The sequence below is a fragment of the Aegilops tauschii genome, chromosome 7 (assembly GCF_002575655.3).
Source record: "Aegilops tauschii subsp. strangulata cultivar AL8/78 chromosome 7, Aet v6.0, whole genome shotgun sequence".
Classification (NCBI taxonomy): Eukaryota; Viridiplantae; Streptophyta; class Magnoliopsida; order Poales; family Poaceae; genus Aegilops; species Aegilops tauschii.
Window position 1 is genome coordinate 454401374 of NC_053041.3, and position 15471 is coordinate 454416844.

Here is a 15471-nt window from a genome sequence, read left to right on the forward strand (position 1 = left end):
ATAATCTTAGTGTGCATGTATCCAACGGCTTGAAAAGGTGTCTGAGACTCCTTTAAATCTCAGTCAACTGAGATTTAGCGAACCCTTTAAAATTAGTAGATTTTTTAGGGGTCTTTAAAATTAGTAGCTGAACTCATTTAAAAAAATAGCTAGCTCAAAGTAGAGGCGAAAGGCGATGATTGAATTTAAATGCATATTTTCTAATTAGTGCATCTAATTCAATTTTTTTTTATAAATATATCATTTAGTCAAGCATATGCCTGTATGACCCTTCACGTTTGACAATTTTTTTTTAAAGAAAACTTAGTCGGCTCTTTTGTACGAGATTACAATATTTCTTCTGGATAAACTATTGATGTCAAAATCCACAAATACGAATCATATGCATAGCATGCACAACAATCATTGCCTTTCAACTGACTACAGTCAAATCACGAGCACGATCATAAACTACTGATTGACCCGACACCACATGGGGCGTATCGTCGGCTTGTTTCTTGCATGTTTAAAACAATGTATAAATGTACACACACACACCATATATGAGGTCTATCTACGAACCTCTGGAGCATTTGGTACTGCTCCCATGCATGTACTACTGTAGTGCAGCCGACCAGACGCTGTGCCCTAGAACCAGCGAGCTCCACTTACCCATGTTGTAGCTGTCGCAAGCGCTGATGCTTTTCTCCTTCATCTCGGTCTCGGAGACGCCATTGTTGCAGATGTTTGTGAAAGCCCTCATGTGTTTCGTGCCATACTGAGTGAGTGATCCGCACTGGGACTCGAAAACTCGCACCTAACAGCAGTGATTGGCATCAGTACACAGTAAACTTAAGCTCAACCGGAAAAATAAAGAGTACTGCAGGGTGTTGCATATTTATGGGATTGTAAACAAGGAATTGTTACACTCACCATCGTCTTCAGACAATCCCAATAGTCTACTAATGGCTGGCCAGGGCCTTTAGTAGCCTCAAGCACCGAAGGCCCCTCAAATCCAAAGACAAGCTTCCCGATGAAATCGATACTGCTGTCGAGATGCTTCCTGTGTAACACAGTTTCTTTGAACTCCCTGAGAGCCCTCTGCTTCTCCTCTGATCCAACATTTAACTGCTCATACTGAAAGCGAGAAGATACATTGTTAGCAGACAAATTTGGCAAAACAAAACACATGAAAATTAGTAGTAACAGAGAAGATGAGCTACACAAGAAATATATAACTGGGATTTTACCTTCTTCCACATGAAAAGAATATCAACATCTCTTTGATTGATTGCACCCTTGAGGCTGGGCGAAAGCAGCGGCCTGTTTGTGATGCTTGACTTCGCAGGATAGAAACCTTGATAAAGGAAAAGCTTGTCATCCTTGAATGTCTTATCACCATACTCCCTGACATGAGAACCGATATTGGAGTCATTTGGGGGTGCCGTTCTTGCTTTAACCACCTCGTACTGCTGCTTGATGGTTTCCTTCTGTAGATTGTGAGTTTCACTGCACAGTAGGATCCCATGGTTCAGAATAGCAAGACAACATACAGAGCATAAATATTACAGCTGATGCTTTTTACCTGTCTTCCATCCAAGAAACATTGTATGCGTCATCCAAGCAGCAAGCAGGTCATATATTCAGGAGGTGGTGTTTCCATCCCAGGGCAGTATGCTCCCCAGCTACTTTCTTCCGCATTTGCTGCTGTTGTAACATAAATATTAAGATCTTGTGGCATTAATCCCTCAAAGATACTGCCACATTCACATGCTTCAACATATATGATCTGCCAAAATTGCAATTCTAGTTATAAGACTCGAAACATACCGTTTCAGCTTAATAAATATATTTTTAATGGAAAAGAAAAAAGAGAGGATAGATACCATATTGGAATAGCTTTTGGAAGCATGCTTTTGCCATAGCACTTTGATGAAGTCGCCAGCATAAACAAATGGCAGGTTGGGCATACCTACATGGGTCTTTAACAGAATCAAAGACATAGTAAGAGTGTTCCTGAGATTGAGGGCGTCTGCAATGATAACCATCAAATATTTTCGTGTCGTAACAAAATCTGTGGACCCCAATGCCTTGATTACATGTACACATGGTTCCAGCGGCATGAGCTTAATTGCACAAAAGGACCAACAAACCTAGCTCTCGATAAAAATATAAGCTCCAAAACATGTACAATTAATGAAACTTCTCTCTTCAACTTATCCTCTGAATTTTTTTACCAATTTTTTAATATTTTTTCTCAAGATGCTTATTGACTTAAGCTTTCCAAAGTAAAAAGAATCACTCAATTCCGAGTTTACGTGAGAGGGTCAATAAAATCTACAACCGATCTAAAAAATTGTGACAAACAGTTGTTCGAAACTTCAAAGGCCAAAAGATTGTTCGATAAAGAGCACATTGGCAAGCACATTTGAAATAGCAAAACAGAATGCTATGTGATAAGAAAAAATTCTGTTATTCACCTAGACATTAAAAAAAATCTCAAGCCACCACTACAATTTATGCACCAACAAAATAAAGACCAAGAAGCAATGAATCTGGAGGTTCCTGACCTTGATGCAGCAAAGGAGACACGGCTATATGTGGTTCTGCTCGGTAGCCGATAAGTCATGAGATCCTTCTTATTGCTCCTGTACGTCGTCACATTGCAGATAACTGTAGCTACTAACATCAATCAACATTCCTTCCAAGCACTTGAATTCGGTAGACACTATCAATGCCTTGGAGTACATTGGATCTATAGGCAGCCTAGCCATCTGTTTACCCACTGGATTTGACAGCTTACAATGATCAGTCAAATAATTTATCATAATAACCTGAATAATCCACATCATGTAAGTAATATGATATCTCAATTAGGGTGTGTGTGTGTGTATGTGTGTGCCCGTGTAGCTAGTCTATTTGCAAATGAAACTGCTCCAAGAAAATTTCAATTAGAGCTAGGTGATAGTGACAGATTACTACATGTATGTGAACCTGTATTATCGTACAGTCATACATACTTGAGCTAGCTGATAGTGACAGATTACTACATCTATGTGAACCTTTATTATCCTACTCTGCTTCTCTTGATCCTCTTTGACTTGCTATAAAGCTCAGATTTGGAAACTTAACCCTGAACTTCCGAAACATGCTTTCAGTTTCCAAAAAGGAGGTAAATTTCTTTGGCATGATCAAGCCAAATCAACCTCATCCATCTTGGTCCCTAGCTTAAATGATATAAAGTTGAGGCAACTGACCTTTTCCACTTTACAATCAGATTACGGTCTGCATAACCCTGGTCCAGGCAAAACACATACAGCTCATTTGATATATCCTTCCTTCTATAGAAAAGATCATAAATGTAATGGCTTCTTGAAATGCGGAAAATTGGGTAGAGTGCTTCACACTTTCTCTTCCTGTCATGTGTATCATTTTCAGCTGTGCGTGCAGATCATATTAGTACTCATCCTGTAGTATGAAATATCAATCGACATCTGAAAAGGTCACATCGATGGATAGCATGCTTAATAATATGCATACCTTCTCTAATTTTGGCATCCAGCTCACGGATTGTGGGTTCAATAAGCACCCACCCTTCAGTATATTTGACACGGCCTATCTTTATCTTAGGCATACTATCACAAGGGTTGTCCTAAGGCAGGCTTGGAATGCACAAACCTGAGAAACAATAGAACATATGCCTTGTCTGGAAATTGCAACTTATAACTATTAAAAGGAACTGTGACATACATAAACTAATCAGACCAGCAGGCACTCAATTGACTGAACAAAACACTCTCATTAAGTGATTAACTGTCTCTTACGATATCTATGGTATAATAGAATAAACAAATCAGAAAAGCAATATATGATTACTGAAACTGGTTGTTTGCTATCAAGAAAAGTAGTGGTGTTGCAGCAAGATGATCAATTGTCGAGCTGAATGTTGTGTGCACTTGTATTAGTTAAAACTGATCCATTCGCTGTACGATTTTATCTTTGAAAGATGGTTGGAAGAGAAATCTTATTTACATGTAGGTTAATTCTGCAGATGACAGGTCATGGTTTTGCTTGTTTGCAACCTGCAACATCTGAATTCCTTTACTTTGCACATGGAATATGTAGATGGATGGAATTTGACAGCATAACATCATCTATATATTACAAAATTTGATAGGCCCATGCAATTTGACAGCAATGTATTAGAAAACTTGGTTAACCAATGGTTTCTGCAACTCAAGTACATGGGGAATGAGTGATTTCTGCAGCTCAAGAACATGGCGATTGAGGACCAGATCGTGGGGAATTAGGAAAAGAGAGGAGATGAATGGATTACCTGATGGTGATGTAGATTCGTACGCCACCCCTGGCCTGGTTGGTGTCGCCGGATCGGCCGGCTCTGAATCCCTCCGTCTCCAGCGCCCGTCCTCCATCGCACGGCTCCGGCGAGCTCCTGCCTAGGACACCGCACCTCCCCTCCTTTCTTCCTTCTTCTCTCCCTCATCTCCATTCTTCTTTCTGCCCAGGAGCCGCGGATTCCATGGATCTGCCAGGGAAACCATGCTCCAGCCTTCCTCATCGTCACCGGCGACCCCTGCCTCGCCGCCCGCCTCCAAATCGGCCTCCCCAGGATCTGCCGCGCACGGATCCGGCCCCTGCAAGCTGCAGCCGCCGGCGTCGTTCTGCATCGAGCAGCCGCCGCCCCCAGCCGCCGGCGTCGTTCCGCATCGAGCAGCCGCCGCCCCCAGCCGCCGGCGTCGTTCCGCATCGAGCAGCCGCCGCCCCCAGTCGCTCGTTATGCATGTTTTTTTTTTTTGCAACGTTTTCTCAGAGCCAGGATCGTGGGTTGAATACACCAGAATGCAGGGTCCTTTTTGTAAAAGCGAAACGTTTTCTCTGGTAGCCACTTAAAATAGGACTGCGGGTTTAATACACAAAAGCACAAGGACTTTTTTGTGAAATTGCTGACGACGTAAGCAAGGTAAAGATTAGTAAGAAGCGAAAGTCATCTTTTGATCCGAGCTCATATGCTCCCGCATGAACAGTAAAATCGAAAAAATATCAAAAAATTCCAATTTTTTTGAGAAAAACATTGACAAAAGTTCTAAGTGCCTGCAAAAATTCATCATGAAATCACATTCCTGTAAGGCGTGGCAAAAAAAAATTTCAGTGCTTCAAAATGCTTTTGAAAGTAGCTTTTTCAGAGTACTGTTTTTGTTTTTTTGCCATGCCTTCTAGGAATGTGATTTCACGATGAATTTTTGCAGGCACTTAGAACTTTTGTCAATGTTTCTCCCAAAAAAAATTGGAATTTTTTGAATATTTTTCGATATTTTTTCGATTTTACTGTTCATGTGAGAGCATATGAGCTCGGGATCAATTCCTCCGCGTCCAGTTAGAAGTAGCATCTCCGTGAGAAAAGGGAATCACAAATCGTTGCTACTTCTAAAGTCAAATTTAGTTACACAGAATAGGTCGATTAAGAAGTAAATGAGGCAACATGAAAGAACCAGATACAAAACTAACATGGATGAACTACTGGAATGACGTCGAGGTGGAAGATCACAGTGAAGATGAGACCAGGTTCTGCTATTTCCATCAATATTCATGCGCCAACTTTCAGTCTGTAATACTTGAGAAAGTTCATCCAAGTTCGGCCATAAAAAAACAGCAATCTTCTTGGTTCATGAACCCAATTCAAAACTTATATCCATGGGCTTGTCTTCAATGTGACCATTAAACTGGTGTATTGAGTTATGGCAAGGCCGACCATCTTGGGTACATGTGTTCTGGCAGAGCAAGGAATGCACTGTAGGAAAAATAAATGAGAACACAATGTATTCGCTATCCAAATCTAGAAATAATTTCCTATCTCACGTCGGTGTTGACCATGGTACTAGTACCTTTTTATCCAAATATAGAAATCCAAATTTCCAAATTAGCCGACAGCATGTTCAAAAACCCCCACCCTCCCGGATAGAAAAGAGGATTCTATGAACATACTGTGCGCGTTTTAAAATCTTGTGTTAGGACGAGAAGGAACAAGTGTGGCGTCTCGCCGAGGGCGCAGAAACCTGTAGGGTCTTTGCACTTTGGGCACTGCAAATGAAACACACTAGATTCAGTAGGAAGAAAAATGCATCAATGGCGGCAGCTACCATCCTAGGATCACCCGCGACCTAGGGACTAGGATTTATCGGGGATGGATGAAGAATTCGTACCTGGTTCTCCATGAGAAAACCCAACGCAATCGCCGAGAGGAGGTTTTCTCTGAACAAGCAGATGAGGGAGAAGGGGATTCAGACCCAGTGAAATATTGTTGCTTCGTCCGTCCAGCTTACTGCTACTACTGGAAAGGTGGTTTTTTTGTGATTTCACGGCTCATTGGGCATTACTGCAGCGCTACGACTGGGGTGAGTCTGTCGTGCAGTTGGGCACTCTAATTTGGTGCATGGCACGTGGACCCCATTGCTGGATACCCCGCATATCAACGAAAGGAAATAGAAAGGTAGGAGTAACTAGTTACACATAAATATATTTTTGATAGAGACATACTCCCTCTGAAAATAAATACAAAAATCTTTTATATCACGAATTTATATATAAGAAAAATGAAGGGGAATATATATAACATAATATGGGGGTTCAAATGAGAATATAATACTCATATAGGTTGACGGTTCTAGACTTTGGGCCACTGGTCGGTGGGGCAGCATGTTTGGGGGCCCATGTGTTCTAACTCAGCGCATTTGATATTGCAAGCGATCGGTACATCGCTGGTTTTAGACGCTGTCGCAAGGCGAATATAGAGAATTAAATAAAGCACGACAGCTGTTAGAATGAAATCGAAGGATAGTTCCTAACCAGCAATCAGAGTTGCAATTCTTTCAAGATATCCTACATGATAAATAATCTTGTCGCACTACTTATACACACAGGACACTTGTTTCAATATGCCCATTATTACATCAAAAGCTCTCGGAGGATAGATCAGTTCGGCAGTTGCGTGCTGCTACTGAAGAATTTCAAAGTTGATTTGGACCAGCTCTCCTTGCCGAGAAAGTTCGATTTTGACATCATCCCCTACCGCAAGATTTGATAGAGTTTTGAACCTTGACCATCCTTTAGCATCAATCATCATGCGACCATCCTTTGTACTTATGGTATATTGAGCAGGTTCATTCACACCAAGATTGCGCATGGTAAGAGAAACTTGGCCACGGTCGCCCGGATTATTGAACGAATCCCTTGTTGCTCTAGGAATTCTCTGTTTGCAAACAAGAAGACATACATGGAAAGAAAAAAGAACAAAGCACTTGGGCTGCCAATGCTTACCAAGAAGGTGGAGATGTCGGTTTTTGTAAGGACTTTGGTATATGCAGTTTGAACTGCAGCCCAGTCTATTGCCGGTGCAAGTGCTGGTTCCGTTGCCGCTACACGGGCCGGAGTAGATGCAAGTGCAACTTCAAGTGTTGGTGCAGGTGCCGGAGCCGTTGCTGGTGCCCGTGCCTGTGCGACTGGTAGTGTCGCTGCTGCTACCAGAGATGGTGTTCCTTGTGGAGTTGGTGCCGGTGTCAGAGTAGGTGCCCGTGTCGGTGCCCGATCCTCCGGTAGATCAGCCTGATCCGCTGACGCGGTCTGTGCCCAATCCTCTAGTGGATCAGACTGAGCTGCTGTGTCGCTGTCAGTGCTAGAGCCAGTGCCGTTGGAGAAGGTGCCGGTGCTCGATCCGATGCTAAAGGTGGTACCGATGTGCGAGACATCAGCGATCGTCTCTGGTCTGCTATGATTTCATACTTCAACTTTCTAACTTCACTAGGCTCTGTGACCTTCATCCAATCTTTTTCTTCACTTCTTTTAAACGTGAGAAGGAATAATTGTGGCGTGTTTGTTAAACAAAACTGCAGTTCATCATAGGGCTTCAGATTGTACTCAGACAACAGACTGATCCAATTGTGTCCAGTAATATAAGTGATGGACAATGCCTTCGTTACTGACATGACATAAGAAGTGAAACCTGTAAAAATAACCATCATAGAGCAAACCAAACGGTTTATTCTGTAACGAATGTCACATGGCAAAACCTGCATCGTAAAATTACAACAAAAGAAAGAAAACATGATATAAATCAATAAGATTTAGACAGTAAATCAATAAGATTTACTTAATGTGGCACAAGTCAATCCTTACCAGGAAATCACTATGTTCAAGTTCTAAATTGAAGGTTGATCGTCCAATTACGTGTGGCATGCAGGGCCCCCGCTTACTCCCACAAGCAGGACAGTCTAAAGGTCGTGACAAATCGTATGGACCGAACATCCATGGGACTGGAAATCCTGGTGGGTGCGATAAACCCTACAATGCATACAGATATTGGAGTGTAACCATAATTGATAAACCATCCTCACAAAAAAGATGATCTGGATACTTCAACATATACAGACTGAATTGAGTGGACAGGCATTAACATAGATTGTTCTCAGGACTCACCACACCACAAAAGTGGCAATACTAAACAATACAGGGTTCACACACACAATCAAGTACTGAACAATAGTACTTACTACAGAGAAGCAAAGTTGCACTAGTTAAACTCTGCAGACTATTTCTAGCCACCGACCTACAGGATGTACCCCACATAACTGACTAGGCCATGGACGTCGTGAGAGATGTCTACCGGCACCATCGCCATCTCGTCAACCTTGGAGAACCTAACAGAGTGGTCTTTCCACTCATAAACATGACGATGAAGACAGTCCGCATCAGATTTTTGGAGAAGCTTTACAAGAACCACACCCTTCATAATCGAAGGCACAACTAGGAAATTTTTGTGCTGAAGTACACCCTCGAGAACACGTCTGACAACAATGCTACCGGAAAACACTTGTTCCTGACACGTGGCGACAAGGACACAGTAGCTGGATAGCTTAGTAGTAGAACTCATCCTCAGGTCTTCCAGTTCACACAGCATGACTTTGAGAACTTCATCTCCACCGCGGACCTGGTTCTAATTAAAATATAAACCAAATATTTTATTACTACCTCCGTTCAGAAATATAAGATGATTTTCGATATTTTACTCCATATAAAACTACATATACGCACAGAAATGAGTGATCAAGGACACTAGAGCATGTCTTCAAAGGCATGAGAGCAGAGGGATTACTTGCAATATCCATAACACAAGTTACTGAGGCTACTATACTCTCTTCAAAGACATGAGAGCTAAAATCTTGCATTTCCTATAGCTAGCATTGATGTTAATAAAGTAGTTAAAAGTAATCTATAAGAAATCAATGTTATGTGCAATAATCATATGTATGTCAACCTCTCACATGTTTTGGTCAAAAGAGCAATTTAGAACCATCATTTGGCACACAAAAATCACATGCAAGATCACCCAGAAAGTTGTATTACTAGTACTAGTATTGCGTGTTAGATGAAAAAACACGATCAAGATCGCCAAAAAGATCGTCAAGAAGAGATATTACCTGGACTTGCTTAACGAGGGATTCCGGAGAGGGGGACTTGGACAGGGCGATGGCCTTGAGCTTGTCTGCGGTACTCTCGGCGGGGTGCTTGCGCTTCTTCGTACCCTGAGCCTCGACGGTTTTGGCCAGAGCCATACATCACTTTGGCCGGTGCTCCAGGGTACATCAAAAAACTGTCAAATAGAAATAAAAGAAAAGAAACCATAATCACAAACCCAAAAGAAGAACAGAGAGGGAGTTATAGACCAGTCTCGGGGTTGCAAGACCGGGCCTTGGCCAGAAGCAACACTGTCGTGGAATTGTCACGGCAGATGTCCTAGCAGAAGGACTTAGTCGTGGAGCCATCGCAACTAGGTTAGCTTAAAGGGGTTAAACAGGACAAAGGACACAGGGAGTTTATACTAGTTCGGCCCCTTGCAGTGAAGGTAAAGGCCTAATCCAGTTTGAGGTGGTATTGCTTAGGTTTCGATTACCAGGGAGCGAATACGCTTGACCTAGCTTTCGATCTCTTGTTTCTTGCCCTAAACCGCCACCGGGTCGTCCCTTTATATACACATGTTGACGCCCAGCAGCTCATGGAGTCCCGGCCAGCTCATAAACAACGTGTCCGGCTCATAAACAACGTGTCCGGCTCGGTGGCTAATTATACTTGCCTTACAATACAAGTCATACATATATGGCGGTTTACACCTATGGGCCTTAAGTCGCCTTTGGGCTTAGGGCCCTTAGCAAGTCTGCTTGATGATCCGCCATCTTCAACATCTTCATGGGCTTTGTCTTGATGAGCCACCATTGGTATAACCCGGCCCCTCCTAGGCGGGTCATACCCAATAGTCATATCCCCAACATTAGGCCCCAAATTGATTTGAACTTGTTCATGTCGATCTTCAACACTTAGAAAAAATTCTTCTTCATTTATTCTTGCGAGATCTTGTAACCCGCCATGACGTCATGTCCTGCGACTGCGATAACCCGCCGTGACGTCACCTGTCATTAATACTACACAAAGCCCAAATCTTAATAAATCTTCTCTTTTAATGAACCTCCGAAAATCGAGGCGTCTGCATCGTCACATATCCATTTTTTGGTCTCCTCGATTCCCGCGCATGCCACTTATTCTTCCAACCTTATAAATAGGGCCAGGGGTCCTTTTTCACTCCCCCCCTTTACCTTCTCGTCTTGAACCTCTCTCTCGCAGCGCATATGCACATCTACATACCGCCGCCGCCGACCTCGTCAACTTCCTCGACCCCGACCGCTGCATCGACCTGAACGAGACCAGAGAACTGCGGCGCCTCTCCATTGCTCGATAGATCCAGTAAGCATCTTATCTTCCTCACCACAGATCTCCACTAGGGTTTCTATAGTTCTTGGGAGTTCATCATCGTTCTTCATCACACCTCTATTTAATCCTTACTTTGATCCAAAGATGGCCTTTAAAACATGCGGAATCTATTTCTATACCTTCTCTTAATCATTGAATATGGCTCCCAGATGCAGAAATCTCGCCAATATATTAGCTCTTCCGCTGCTGTGATACTAGCTTTTAATTTTATTTTCTTTTCCGAATAGCGTCAGATCCAAAATTGACCACATCAATCTATAAAACCTGTTTATTCAACACTTAGTAGAATTTGCTCTTGATAGATCTTAGTATTGTCATGGCGGCTTACATCACCAGCTATAACTAGTCATATGTCATTAGGCCCCATTTAAGCCGCCGATGTGAATATTTACTGCAACACTCATCTCTGGCTTAATAAATCAACTTAAACTGGCAATATTTCTTTCTCTTAGGCTTCTTCCCTTACGATGCTGAAGACAGTTACCTCATGTAATTGGGTTCCTTCTATTGTCACCGAAAAAACGCTCGTGGACTTTGTCAAAGTCGGCTTTTTACCAGCAAAAAACATCATGCATTGGCGCGCTCCCAAACCAGAGGAAGAAAGACCTCAGCCGCAGGATGGTGAGGTCATTGTTTTCACTGATCACATGAATCGGGGCTTCTCTCCACCCGGATCCAAGTTTTTCCGGGATGTACTACATTTCTTCCAACTTCATCCTTAGGACATCGGACCCAATTCCGTGTCAAACATCTGTAATTTTCAAGTCTTCTGTGAAGTATACCTTCAAGAGGAACCTAGTGTTGAACTCTTCAGAGAATATTTTTATCTGAACCGGCAAAACGAGTTTACTAACGGACCCAGCTTAGAACTTGGCGGGGTCTCAATTCAACGGAGAAGAGATGCTATCTTCCCTTATGCTCGCCTGCCAAGTCACCCCAAAGATTGGAACCAGACATGGTTTTATTGTAAGGATGCTTCTCCGGCTGATGAGAATCCACTGTCGGGTTATCGTGTCCTGCGGCTCGATCCAAAACATCATCTTCCCGAAAAGCTTACCACTGCTGAACGTGCAAAACTTGCACCCACTATTTCAAAGGTCAAGGCTCTCCTGGGAAATGGGTTAACCGGTATTGACTTGGTTTGGTGCTGGGTTTCTTGGAGAATCATTCCCTTGAGCCGCTGGTCCGGCTTAATGTGCACTTATACATGTGGTGCAAAAGATCCATTACGCTACAGCTCCACGCGTTTAACTGATAACACAATCAATGAGATGACAAAAACCCTTCTTAATGAGAGCCTGGAAGACTGCAGTAAAGTGGGACTGAACCCTTTCTGCACACTTAACCCGGCACCAGCTGTGAGTCTCCAAATCATTTACTTTACTTTATCATTCACATGTTCTATCGACTCAGTTTTGATAATCTTCACAGGCTGGATCCGCTTTTTGGAATAAGGAGTATGACCACAAAGCTGCCAAGAAAGCCAGGGCGAAAGCAAGAGCCGCCAAAAAAGCCGCCAAGAAGAATAAAAAGAACTTAAGCGCTTCCGTTATGTTTGAATTGGACGACAGTACTGAGTCGGAGGTAGCCCTTGACTCCCTTGGCTCCTTTTTCAATTATCTTATTGACACTGATTATTACGAGGATGACACGGGGGCCTGTCAAGCGGGCGATGAAGAGGTAACTATTATTTCCTCTGACTCAGAGCCTTTGCCAAGACAGAAAATTCAACGAGTAACCCGGAAAGTAAGCTTTTCTCACCCATTAGCTCATCTGGATCGTCACTTTCTTTTGAAGCAACAACAGCATGAGAATCGGCGCCAGACCCGGACCAGCGGAGGTGGAGAATTATCCTCTGGTTTACCAAATACTCCAGCTCCGCGGAAACGTCGAAATGAGGTCCCTTCAAATTTAAACTCGTTTTATCCTGTGGCGGGTCTTATTCGTCAGCCGCTTAATTCTTCCGATTCAAACTATCAGGGGACTTCTCACTCCTGGTCTGGCGACTCATCGCAGACCCAACTGACGGCCTTCAAAACTGCCCTTGGGTAACAATTATTATTTTCTACCACCTTGTATCCTTATACTTGTACTAACCTCCCACAACTCTTTGCAGTGGAAAGGCAAAGCCTAGCAAGAAGGCAAAAGTGATCAAACCGGCTGAAGACCCCAAAGTCCATGAACCGGAGCAGCAAATTCCAGCGTCTGAAGCCTCCGTACAACAACCAGAAGATCCTGTCCATGATGTTCCACCAGAAATTCCTGACCTCTCGAGTGATCACACAAACGCCAATCCTTTGAACACTGAATCATCAAGCCCACTTAAACCGTCAGAAACACATACTGAGGATGTTATGATCACTGGCACCAGCTTCCAAGAGCCGGGAAAACCTACTGTCTTGGCCAAGCACTTCGCCAAAGAGGAGTTTATTGAAAGGCGGAAAGTGAGATTTGACATTGCCAATTATTCTCAATTAAGCATCAGTGAAGTACTCTCTGGTTATCTCAACCAAGTGCATACCAGTCGCGATCTTGAAATTGACATGGTGAAACAGATGCATCAGAAATATGAGGTATGAACTCCGGCTTGATAAATTATGCATATCCTGTCAGCCCCCAAGTCTACTGTGTATAATAGAATAGAATATGTTGTAGACTTAAAATAGCCATGAGTATAAAAAGCAAATTTGATAGAATCCTTCAAAAGCCAGCTTCCCCCGTTAGAGTGAAAGCGGATCATTTAATGATTAACATTGCATCCGTACCCCAAGGGCCGGTTTAATCAGCATGAATGAACCGGTACTGTTCATCATTGTTTTATAAATCAAAGCTTACTTGTGTAGCCCCCATGAACCGGCTGTGGTCATCTGCTGCACAAACGGGTCATCATAAAATAGTAATGAAATGCGATCAATATGCATTAGCCCCCAAGTGCCAAGTGCTCTTGCTTGCAAAGTGCTTGCGACTTATTCACATTTGCCGTTGTATGAAGAATTTTATCTGTACGCATTAGCCCCCAAGTGCCAAGTGTTGTTGCTTGCAAAAGGCTTGGGACTTTTTATTCCTGTAACCCGAATATGAATATGATTGCAAATCTGTGCATGTACAGGACGCCACTGCTCAACTTCAATCACAATTGGCTGATGCGAAAACCCGGCTGGAGCATCAAGAATCTGAAACCAGGAAAGCCGACTTAAAATTCGAATTTAGCTTGGCTGAAACAGAAAAGCTGAAGACCAGTTTTGATACTGAAAGAACCGCCTGGGCTGAGGAGAGGACTACTCTGATACAGCGGACTAAAAAAGCCGAATCTTCTCTCAAGAGATAACCACCGAGCTTACCGGCTTAAAACACCGCATATCCCAGATGATTTCTGCTATCTTTGGTAAGTAGCATTGCTAGTATCATCATCGAGTCTTATTTTTCATGTCATAAACTATCTCTGATCCATCCGTAATTATTACACAGGTCCTAGGAGCAGCAACCTTGGTCAAGAAATGTTTATGAAGCTCAAGGCCGTATATACGCTTGTTGAGCGACGTCTTGAAAAAACTTCCTGTTCTGCCTGCTAGGATTGAAGAGATAAGCAGTCATCTGCGAGAGTCAGTGCCGTGACGGCCTTAAGCCGGGCCAAGGCATGGCAAGAAGAGCTAGACCCGGCCGAGCTAGCTACTGGGTATCCAAGCTTGAAAGAAGATGGCACTCCCTTTGATAAGAAAGACTTGCTGCCTACGTGAAGGAGATACGTCCCCTGGCTAGTCTGATTGCCGATGAAACGGATCTTTCAAAATACCAGCCGACTTATGATATGGAGAATCAGAAGATGCCTACTCCGGCTTACAAAGTGATGGATCTGATTCCTCCAATCCGTAAGCATACCTTCGCCCCGGAAGTCGATCCATCCGAGCTTATAGATGATGAAGCTGAATTCCAAGCCTTGTGTGGCATTGACTGGTCATCACCAACTTTCCAGACGACGGAGAATGACGAAGAACCGGCGAGGGATGATCCAGAAGCTTCAGGCCATCAAGGTCAAGAAAATTAACCCACCAGGCAGTTTATGTTTGATCTTCTGAATTTTTTTGATCATTTGGACTCGCAGAGTCGTGTAATAGTTTAGTGAAAACTATGATCTGCCATGCCATCATGCACATTTTGTTTTGCATGTTACTGTTGATCTGCCAAATTAATAGCTGCCACTTATGCTTATAATGCCATCAATTTGAGTCTGTTCCTGCATACAAACAGATCACAAGTGTCTTGGCGGTTTACCGCAGGACGGGTCATAATACCTAATATAGAACCACTGGCGACTAAAATAGTTCATAACCAGGGCTAGTTGAACCATAATCATATATAATCATAACAGAAATATCATACCTGTGATATTTGATCACACTGCCGGCTTATCATACCAATGCAGTAAGGGTGACAACCCAAAAATTGAGCGCACAATGCCCTGTTCAACTATTATATACCATCGGCTTATAATGCCGTATGCAGCAAGGGGTAATATCCCAAAACTTAGAGCACAACGCTTCCAAGTATATAAGATCATCATACACTGGCGACTTATAGTCCACAACTAGGCCGGGTTAATAAACACCGGATAATTTCTCATCATACACTGGAGACTTATAGTCCAAAGCCAGGCCG

General features: G+C 43.0%; 1 pseudogene; it reads right to left on the reverse strand.

Moving 5' to 3' along the window:
- Positions 1-314: 314 nt before the first annotated feature.
- On the reverse strand, positions 315-3366 carry LOC109748985 (vacuolar-processing enzyme beta-isozyme 1-like; annotated as a pseudogene).
- Between the last annotated feature and the right edge of the window lie 12105 nt (positions 3367-15471).